The sequence below is a fragment of the Lutra lutra genome, chromosome 3 (assembly GCF_902655055.1).
Source record: "Lutra lutra chromosome 3, mLutLut1.2, whole genome shotgun sequence".
In the NCBI taxonomy this organism is placed as follows: domain Eukaryota; kingdom Metazoa; phylum Chordata; class Mammalia; order Carnivora; family Mustelidae; genus Lutra; species Lutra lutra.
The window spans coordinates 53,624,148-53,633,494 of record NC_062280.1 but is presented as its reverse complement, the minus strand read 5'-3'; the positions used below and the strand labels follow the sequence as shown (position 1 = coordinate 53,633,494).

The 9,347-nt window shown below is 34.3% G+C and overlaps 1 pseudogene; it reads right to left on the bottom strand.

Moving 5' to 3' along the window:
• Positions 1 to 7,685: 7,685 nt before the first annotated feature.
• Positions 7,686 to 8,514, bottom strand: LOC125096048 (60S ribosomal protein L31-like; annotated as a pseudogene).
• Between the last annotated feature and the right edge of the window lie 833 nt (positions 8,515 to 9,347).

Genomic DNA, 9,347 nt, shown 5'->3' with positions numbered 1-9,347 from the left:
AGTAATTTAATATATTTTGGCTATTTCGTGTGTGTGTGTGAGTTACAAACATCACAGCTGCTTTCTATAGGATAAAATCATGGAAGTATCACATATTGCTCACATCTTCCTCTTCTCCAAGGATCTGACCATATCTCCGACATTCATACTGAGTGTTGCTCTCAGTTTCCAGATGCCGAAGAAACCCTTTGTATGACCCACATGCAACACCTGGAACTGTTCATATTTTTTTTTTCCCTTCAGTTTCAACATATTATTAGAGATTCATACTCCCTCATAAAACTGAAATTAGGACAACAAGGAACAAGTGTCATCTAAGAAATACAATGAATGAATCAAATCTATAAGATTAACATGACATCCACTTTCGGTCATAAGCAGGATACAAAATGAAATCTTCTTTACTTAGAATGTCAAGTTGCCAATAATTTGTATTAAATATAGGATATTTAACGATGCCTTGTAAGGAGTTAAAGATGATGGCATAATAATTTCTTTTTTTATTACCATGTGAAGGATTGATAATCAAGGAACTTACATAGCATGAAATGAAAAAGAGCACGTATGGATAAAGTTTTGAACATATTTCAAATATAACACCGAGGGACCTTGCAGACAGAAGGTAAGCCACAATTGGAAAAAAGGTGCTTTGATTTGAGTAAAGATTTCTGGCTGGTTCTCAAGCCAAGAGACTCAAAAATACCTGCATCTTCAAATTTTTATAGCAGCCACATATTAGCAGATCATTTTTAGTTATTCATGATTTGGTGATGAGAGTGGGAGGTAAGCCTGCATGGCCACTGCTAACCTATATTCCATGGTGGCTTTCAGAAGGATGCTCTTTGCTACAGTTTTGTGACTTCAAGTGTACCAGTTATAATTACAGGGAGATACTACCATTTTAAGGCATGGAGATCTTTATATGACAGGGGAAAAGCCAAAATTAAAATTAAATTACACCTGTTTAAAAAGAAAGAATGGAACCATGTTCTTTTACATTCTACATCTATAATTAAGCATGCCAGTTCAGATACGCCTGGCAATGGGTTTCCTATTCTCAGTTACCTTGTGGGTGTAATAGCACGGTTAAGACCTACTCAAAGGTTATTACTGTAATGTCAGTCTTGCAACACTTTGACTTTAATTCTACTAAAATAATAAGTAATCATGATAGTTGGAATTTTTAATTGAGAAATGTGGGAAGATTCCCTGGGACAAGGAGAAATGGAGAAAAAATTCTGGACTTTTCCAGAAAAACACATCAACTCCAGTGACCAACAGACTATCTTAATATTTTTATTAGTATAAGGTAGTACCTAGAGAAAAGGAAATAATGTTTGAAACTAGTGGGTACAGATTCATATAATTATCCAAACCTGCATGGTAGAAATAGTCCAACAGAGTGTTACCACGTTTCTAAGAATTTCCAAAGCTGAATGGACTTAGTAGAGTTAAACAGTAAGAATATGTCCTGGTTGATTAGTTTTAGGGTAATGTCTGTAAGGTTGAGTATTATAAGTCCTGAACATATGACTTGTTTACATGAACAAACCCCATTTCCACTGCTGTCCTGAATCAGTGAAAACAAAATTAGAAGATATGTAATTTGTATCTCCAAATTATTTGATTATAAGCCTGCAAAGCCTACTAGCCAGATATTAATCTCCTGCAAAAAGAGCCCTCTTTTGAGTTGTATTTCTGGGGTGTTCCCAAGGTGCAGTGCTCTGAATAGATTCCTTTACTCTGGCCTCTGGGCTGTTTGTGCCAATGCCTACCCTCACGGCAGGACCCATCTCCTGGACAGGTGCGACCTCAGCTGCTCAACACAACCTGTGCTCCCACTTTTGCCTCAGGACTCCAAGCTGATTCCTGAGCTGCTACAGTCCTTTGCCCCCATTGCTCTGTGAAAAGTGGGGGCTGATGCTCCTCTTTATACTCAGTCTATCACCACAGCAATACAATATAATAGCTTACTATTTCTTCTACCTTCCCCCACTACAGATGCATTCCAGGTGTTCATGTCTCAGAGCCTAGGGTAGTACTTTAAGAGCCCAGAGACAGATAGAAATCTCTTCCTCTATCATATCAATCAAATGGCAGTTGCTCTACCCAGAATTCACTAGTTCACAGAATCTTTGATGATGGAATCATCAATCTCTTTAACAAGGAAAAGAGAATATCTGCTTCATCCATAATAGCCAATCTCATCCTCTAGGCCAAAGGAGATTCTCAAAATATAAATAGATAAACAAACAAACAAAGTAGCTGCTATGAACATTAGCATGGAGATCTTTATTTTGGTGTGTGTGGACATATGTTTTCATTTCTCATGAGTAAATACTAGGTAGGTGACCCAGTAATTTCATTCCTAGGTATTTACCCAAGAGAGATGAAAACATGTTTGCAGAGAAACTTCTATATAAATGTGCATGGGAGTTTTATTCATTGTAGTAAAAAATAACTAGAAATGACACAAATAACCCTCAACCAAGTGAATGTAAAATGGATTTTACATTAAAATGAAATGGATTTTTTAAATGTGGTACATTTTTACTGTAGAAATCAGCTGAGAAATGAAAATGGATAAACTTTTGATATTGCAAAAACATGGGTGAATCTCTCCAGTTTTATGTTGAACAAAAGAATCTAGACACAAAAGAATGTGCACTATATGATTGTATTTATGTGATATTCTTGAAAAGGGAAAATGAAGTTATGGTGACATAAATCTGAACAATGATGGCTTGAGGTTGAAGAGTGGAAGAAAGGGTATAAATGGAAAGATACAAATGTTTATATTTTGATTCGGGTGGAGTTACTTAAATCTATAAATTTTATCATAGTTCAATTACTTCTCAATAAATGTGCTTCTTTTGTAGGACCTAGGGAACATAGCTTCCCAAGGTCTGAGTCATTCAGTTTCTATCCTGCTCCTCCTATCTTTTATAGTACTTTACTGAAAGTATTTTCATATGATATTCTCAATTGATTTTATAACTACTCTTCTACCTCCAGCTTCTATAAATTAAATAAGGCATATATTAGTACCCTATTTTGCAACCTCTTGCTTATTTTGAAACATGATTGACTCTCCTGGACTAAATTTCCCTTCTCAGCTCAAAGCCATTGTATCTACCAATGCAATACAATTCACCTGTATTTATTCATAGAGAAAAAGTTCAAAAAAGTTTCTTTGTGGAGTGCTCCAACTCTTGGTCATGAGCTCAGGTCGTGGGATCCAGCCCCACATCGGGATCCGAACTTGGCACAGAATGTGCTTGAGATTCTTTCTCTCCTTTTCCCTCTGCTTCTCCCCAGACTTGGGTGCACTCTCTGTCTCTCAAATAAATAAATAAATCTCATTTAAAAAAGATTTCTTTGTGACAGCTAATAGAAAAAAAAATACTTTGCTTTCTTTACTCTTGTCAATGCATTTGTAATAATCTAGTTTTAACTTGTGATGTTATAATTTTGAAGTTTGGCTTGAGTTAGAAGGTGATACACCCTTGATTTATGCAAAGAGTATCTAACCTGTATATGACATAATAATTCATGACATTTGTTAATCATATCCCTTCATCTTCTTACTATCTGGTCATTTCCCCACAGAGTAAACTTTTATAAAACTGTTTTCAAAAATACATTTTTTATGTTTTTAAATAGTTCACAAAGTCATCTTTATTCTTTTCACTTGATTTTTAGCCTTATCTCAAGGTTGCCACAGTTGCATTGCAAAAGGTTTTTCCATTAGAAATTGTACTGACTGTAAAATAATGTTCTTAAAATAACACTCCAGAAGTATTATTTATTTTCTCTTTGGCACAGAAAATATACTGCAACAACTTTATAAACTTGCACAGCAAAGTCAGCCAAGAGCCACTTACAACATATGCTGTATACACAAGGGCAGTGTGTTGGCTTGAATTCTTAACTAATTGTGCATAACAGCAAAGAAAACCTTAAAAGTATTTTGAAAAGAAAGTACTCCACAAAACTTACACCTACCACATAAAATCTATCATAAGCAAATATCCCAGTGTCACTGATGTTCTTGCTCTCATCACTAGGTGTAGTCTCTTCAACAAATACATGGAGTTCAACCACTAAACAAAATTAGATTGATTAAAATTTCAGGTAATATCTTGGTACATATAAGTCTAGGTGCACAACCTTACCCATAATTTCTTCTATTTAATTTAGGCAACTTTTGTTATATATCTAAACTATTGCACCAAATTAGCATTCAATGTGCATAAGCACAGGGTATATCGTCCAATCTTTGGAAGAATTATCCCAATAATGGGGCACCTGGGTGGCTCTGTCGGTTAAGTGTCTTCCATTGACTCAGGTCATGATCCCAGATCCCAGGATCCCAGGATCCCAGGATCCTAGGATTGGGCCCTGCATCAGAGTCCCTGCTCAGTGGGGACCTTGCTTCTCCCCTGCTTGTGTTCTCTCTGTCAAGTGAATAAATACATTCTTTTTTAAAAAAAGAATTATTCCAATAACTTGCATTTATGTTTTTACTCTATTTTCTACTTGTCAATGAACCTATAGTCAAATCTGCTCTTCAGTTATTTCTGATCTCTTCTTGGTTCTAGAAGTTGCGTGCCCTGTTCACTTATTTACTGAATAAATGCATACTCCAATATTTGTATGGCCTTGAGTAACCCAGATACTTAAATTTGTTTCTATGTTGCTGAAATTACAAAGAAACTGAGTTTGAGGAAGGTAATATACAATATAATTTAATATTAATTGTTCTTTATTTGGATGAACTATATAGTTAAAGGGAAAGATATCCAGGTATTATGATAAAAGCATGTAACTATGGGATGCCTGGGTAAAATGGTTGGTTAAGCACCCAGCTCTTGGTTTGGGCTCAGGTTATGATCTCTGGAGTCCTGGGATCAAACCCTATGTCAGCTCCACACTAATTGTGGAGTCTGCTAAAGTTTCTCTCTCTTGGGGCATGGCTCAGTCAGTTAAGTGTCTGCCTACAGCTCAGGTCATGATCCTGGAGTCCTGGGACTGAGTCCAGCATCAGCTCCCACTTAGTAGGGAGCCTGCGTCTCCTTCTGCCCTTCACCCCACTTGCGCTCGCTCTCTCTCTCAAATAAATAAATAAAATCTTTAAAAAAATAAAGTTTCTCTCTCTCCCTCTGCACTTCCCCTGCATGCTATCTCTCTCTCTCTCAAATAAATAAATCCTTAAAAAAAAAAAAGGCATGTAACCATGATTGAGAAGATGGCCTCTTTCGACATGGTATAAAATGAAACTGAGTTCAGGTTTTACTTGTATCATTTTCTAACAAATTAAATTTGAACAAGTCACTCCTACTTCGCTTCCCTCATCTCAAAAAGGCACAGAGGAGGGCCAAGAACCTCAACTTAAAAAGGAGGAAGTAGAAGCTTACAAGCATTTCTTTTCCTTTCCAAGTCTACCTTGATAGCTTAATTTGACTTGAAATTGTTTTTTTTTTAATTAGTGCAAGATGTTAGCAAATTTTGAAATGATACTGATGCAGCAGTTTTAACTTAAAAAATCATTAGAAGTCTGGCTCCTTGCTATATGATTTAGAGAAGATATATGTAATTTGATTTTTACTAAATTAATGAAAGATAAATAAAAGGCCAAGCTAAACTCTAAGACCTCATAATTAATTCTAAATTGCCTATATTTTGCAAAATAAAAGAAAATTGGCATGGATTGTACTCTTTCTGAGATGAAACTTACAGAGTACATTTTAAGAAGTATGTAATAGCTGATGTCTTTGGTTTTAGTCTTTTTTGAGGTTTGAGTATACACACAGAAGTGTGCTTATCCTAACTGTAGAGTTTGGCTAATTTTCATAAACAGAATACACCTGTATAACTAACACCCTAATTAAGAAACACAACATCACTAAAAGCCCAGAGTACCCCCTTCATGCCTCTTCTAGTCATTAGCCACCACACAGTACCACATTAGTACCACACAGTGTGGCCACTGTCTTGACTTCTAAAAGCATACTTTAGTTTCACATATTTTCTATTCTACAGAAATGAAATTATATGATTGTCTTTTGTGAGTGATTCTGCCCACATTTACTTTTCATTCATGTAGTGATCATTTAAATAATTATAGTTGAATAATTATATAATTTAGTTTAGTTACATAGTTATTATTAAGTAGCAATGTCATTTATAGTTGTAATTAAAATGTTATAGCATTTAAATATTTCCTGTGTTGATGGATCCAAAGAATGCTATGGCCATGTTGAAATCTATCTTTTGGCAAATAGAAATACATGTCCTGTTGGGTACATACCTAGAAGTACAATTGTTGGCATAAAGAGAATGTATGTATTCCGCTTTCTTAGATACGGTTATGTGATTTTTTTTTTGTACTGATTTTTATCACACTTGGGGCCCATCAGCAACACATGAGAATTCCTTCCCATTCTTGCCAACACTTAGTATTACCAGATTTTTTAAAATTTAACATTTTTAATGTTTGTAGCAGTAGTATTGCATCATGTTCTTAATTTGAATTTCTCTGACAACTAAGGTCAAGTATCTTTTCTGTTTAATTTATTCTTTTCTCTGATGAGTTTGTTCAAATCTTACCCCCATTTTCCCTTCAGCTGTGTCACATCTCACACTATGCAATTCCCAAGATCTTTGTGAAATACAGTTGTTTTGGTGCAGAAATACATGTATTAAGAAGAGGAGAATCAGAATTTGGAGGATGCTAGAGTGTCTCTAGTCCATGCTGCTTCTCTTGTCTTCCTTGGAACCAAATGTCAGTAAGTATCCAAGAACAGTTTCATGTGGATAGCACAAAAACCACACCTGGAATTTTTCACTAGCAAGCATGCCATTGATTATAATTTTTGTCATGTTGCTGTGAACATTATCTAACAATAAATCAGCTCTGAGGAGATGCTCTGTGTTTTACATACTATTTTTATCTCTGTGCAGCCACTTCCCTTTTTGTAGCATAGTTCTGTGCTGACATTTCTACCACGTGTAGACCTTCCTAGGTTTCAACATTGTAGATTGTGTGTGTGCGTGTGCATGTGCATGTGTGTGCGTGTGTGTGTGTGTTTTATAATGAATTGTAGTAGTTTTTTGTACATTTTGGATATGAATTTTGTTTTTCTTTTTGGATACTTGATGCAAATGTCTTCTCCAATTCTCTGAAAGGATTTTTCATTTTCTTAAAATTGTTTTTATGGAAATTTTAAATTTTTAGCAGAATTTAATTGTCAACTCTTCCCTGGATGATTAGCTTTCTTCATCTTAGTCTATTCCAAATTAACAACATTTGTTTTCTCTATTGTCTTCTATAAGGTCTATTATTTTATCAGGTAATTGCCATTTAGATCAAGGAACTCTCAGAAATTAAATTTTGTGTACAGTGTGAAGTAAGAGTCAAGATATGTTTTGTTTCCTGTATGCTTGTACAAATGCTCAAGCACATTTTAGTAAAAAGGTTGTCTTTGCCCTATCACACTGTAGAGATACTTTTTCATAAGTCATATGATAATTTATGTAGGTCTTTTCCTAGACTCATTATTTTGTTCTTTTGGTCATTTTATCTACAGTAGAACTAATACCATATTGTTTTAATTATATGATAGGTTTTGTTCTGTTTCTCCTTTTCAAGATTGCCTTGTCTATTCGTGGTTCTGTGCATTTCTATATAAATTTTAAAATCATCTAGTTAATTTCAGCAAAAAAAGAAAATACAGACTTTTATTTGGATGACATTATACATACACAAATGTAAACATATTGTGTCCTGTTATAATGAAAAATGAAAGCCATGTATGTTATTTCAAATTCAATTCTTCTTCTTATTATTATTATTTTTTTGGTTGTATACCTTTACTTGACCATCAGCGATTAGTTCTCATCCACATTAACTGTGTATAGATTTTTGAAAGTGGTGACAGGTACATAAGTGACCAGTGTGTAGAGCTGGTTTGGTGAATCTTCATCCTCATTGTGTTTTCTGGACAAAGCACACAGATAGGGTATGGAACATTCCTTATTCCTTTGGCCTGGACAGCTTTGTTGAGCCTGGTGTCAATGGTCGCATCTGAGTTCCCATCTCCTTCATGGCAAATTTCCTCATCTCTTTGAGTGCCCGAGGGGCACACTTCTTGAAACGCACTTGGTGGATGCACTTGTGAATGTCAACGGTGTATTCTCTGGTCACTACCTCATGGATGGCAGAATACCCCTTCTTCTTGCCACCCTTCTTCACAGGAGCCATTCTGCCCAGCCCTGGTTGGAAAGGAATGTCAAATTCAATTCTTATAAAAGTAAATAATTCCTGTGTAATAGGTTTAAAAGAGAACAAAGCAGTGAGCTGAAATTTAATGAAATCAGATATTTGATAAAGATGGCTGAGGGTTGTCACTTAAGAACCACAAAAATACAGGAAGAATTGAAGTGTGGGGGTTAGAGGAAAAAGATCGTTGTTTATAATTCAAATTTTACCTCTGATTTTTCATTCAAATAAAATTGGAAGTATTTCAACATTTTATATATAGTTACATAGATAGATATAGATATAGATATGGGGATCAAAGCACTTGAGAATTCTAACTATTGTAGAGATTTATGATATAATGTTAATAAACATTTTCAACTAAGATAAAAATATGTCTGACTCTCAAGTCCTCAACTAACTAAAAAATAAACCTAAAATGTCTAGAAGTTGACAAATTGGAATTAAATAATAAGAATCTAGTTTAGAAAAGATATTATGACCTGTTCACATTTTTAAACCTCTAAATTTTATGTTCATTTAAATAGTACATTTAAACAATTGAAATAATTAGTGTCACATATTATCTGTAAAATTTTCTGAAAATGCCAACTTAATACAAAGAAGCCTGGAAATCTAAGAGAAATTTTAGTAAGATCCTAAAAATGATAAAGTATTACTGTTAGGGATTTCAATATTATATTAGCTTTAAATTGTCTCACATTATATTGTATTATTGACTATAATTTGAAGAAGTATTGTAATTTACCAATTGCCTATGTTGGATCTATTTCAATATAAAGATAAAATATATATATTTTCTCCTTTACAAATGCTCAAAAAAACCACTCAATAACAAAACAGTAGGCTAAAAATTGGCAAACAGATGTAGAATTAGCTGGAGTAGATTTGTTCCACAGGAATATTTAATAAATTATATTTTCTTTAATTTCTGTTCATATCCAGTGATCATATTGCACTGATCTTAAGTAAAGTCATTAGAATAATGGGGAAATAACCAGTGTATTAACTTTCCCAGTTTATGATTATATATCATTGAGAAGACCCAGTACAAGCTTCTAACGAA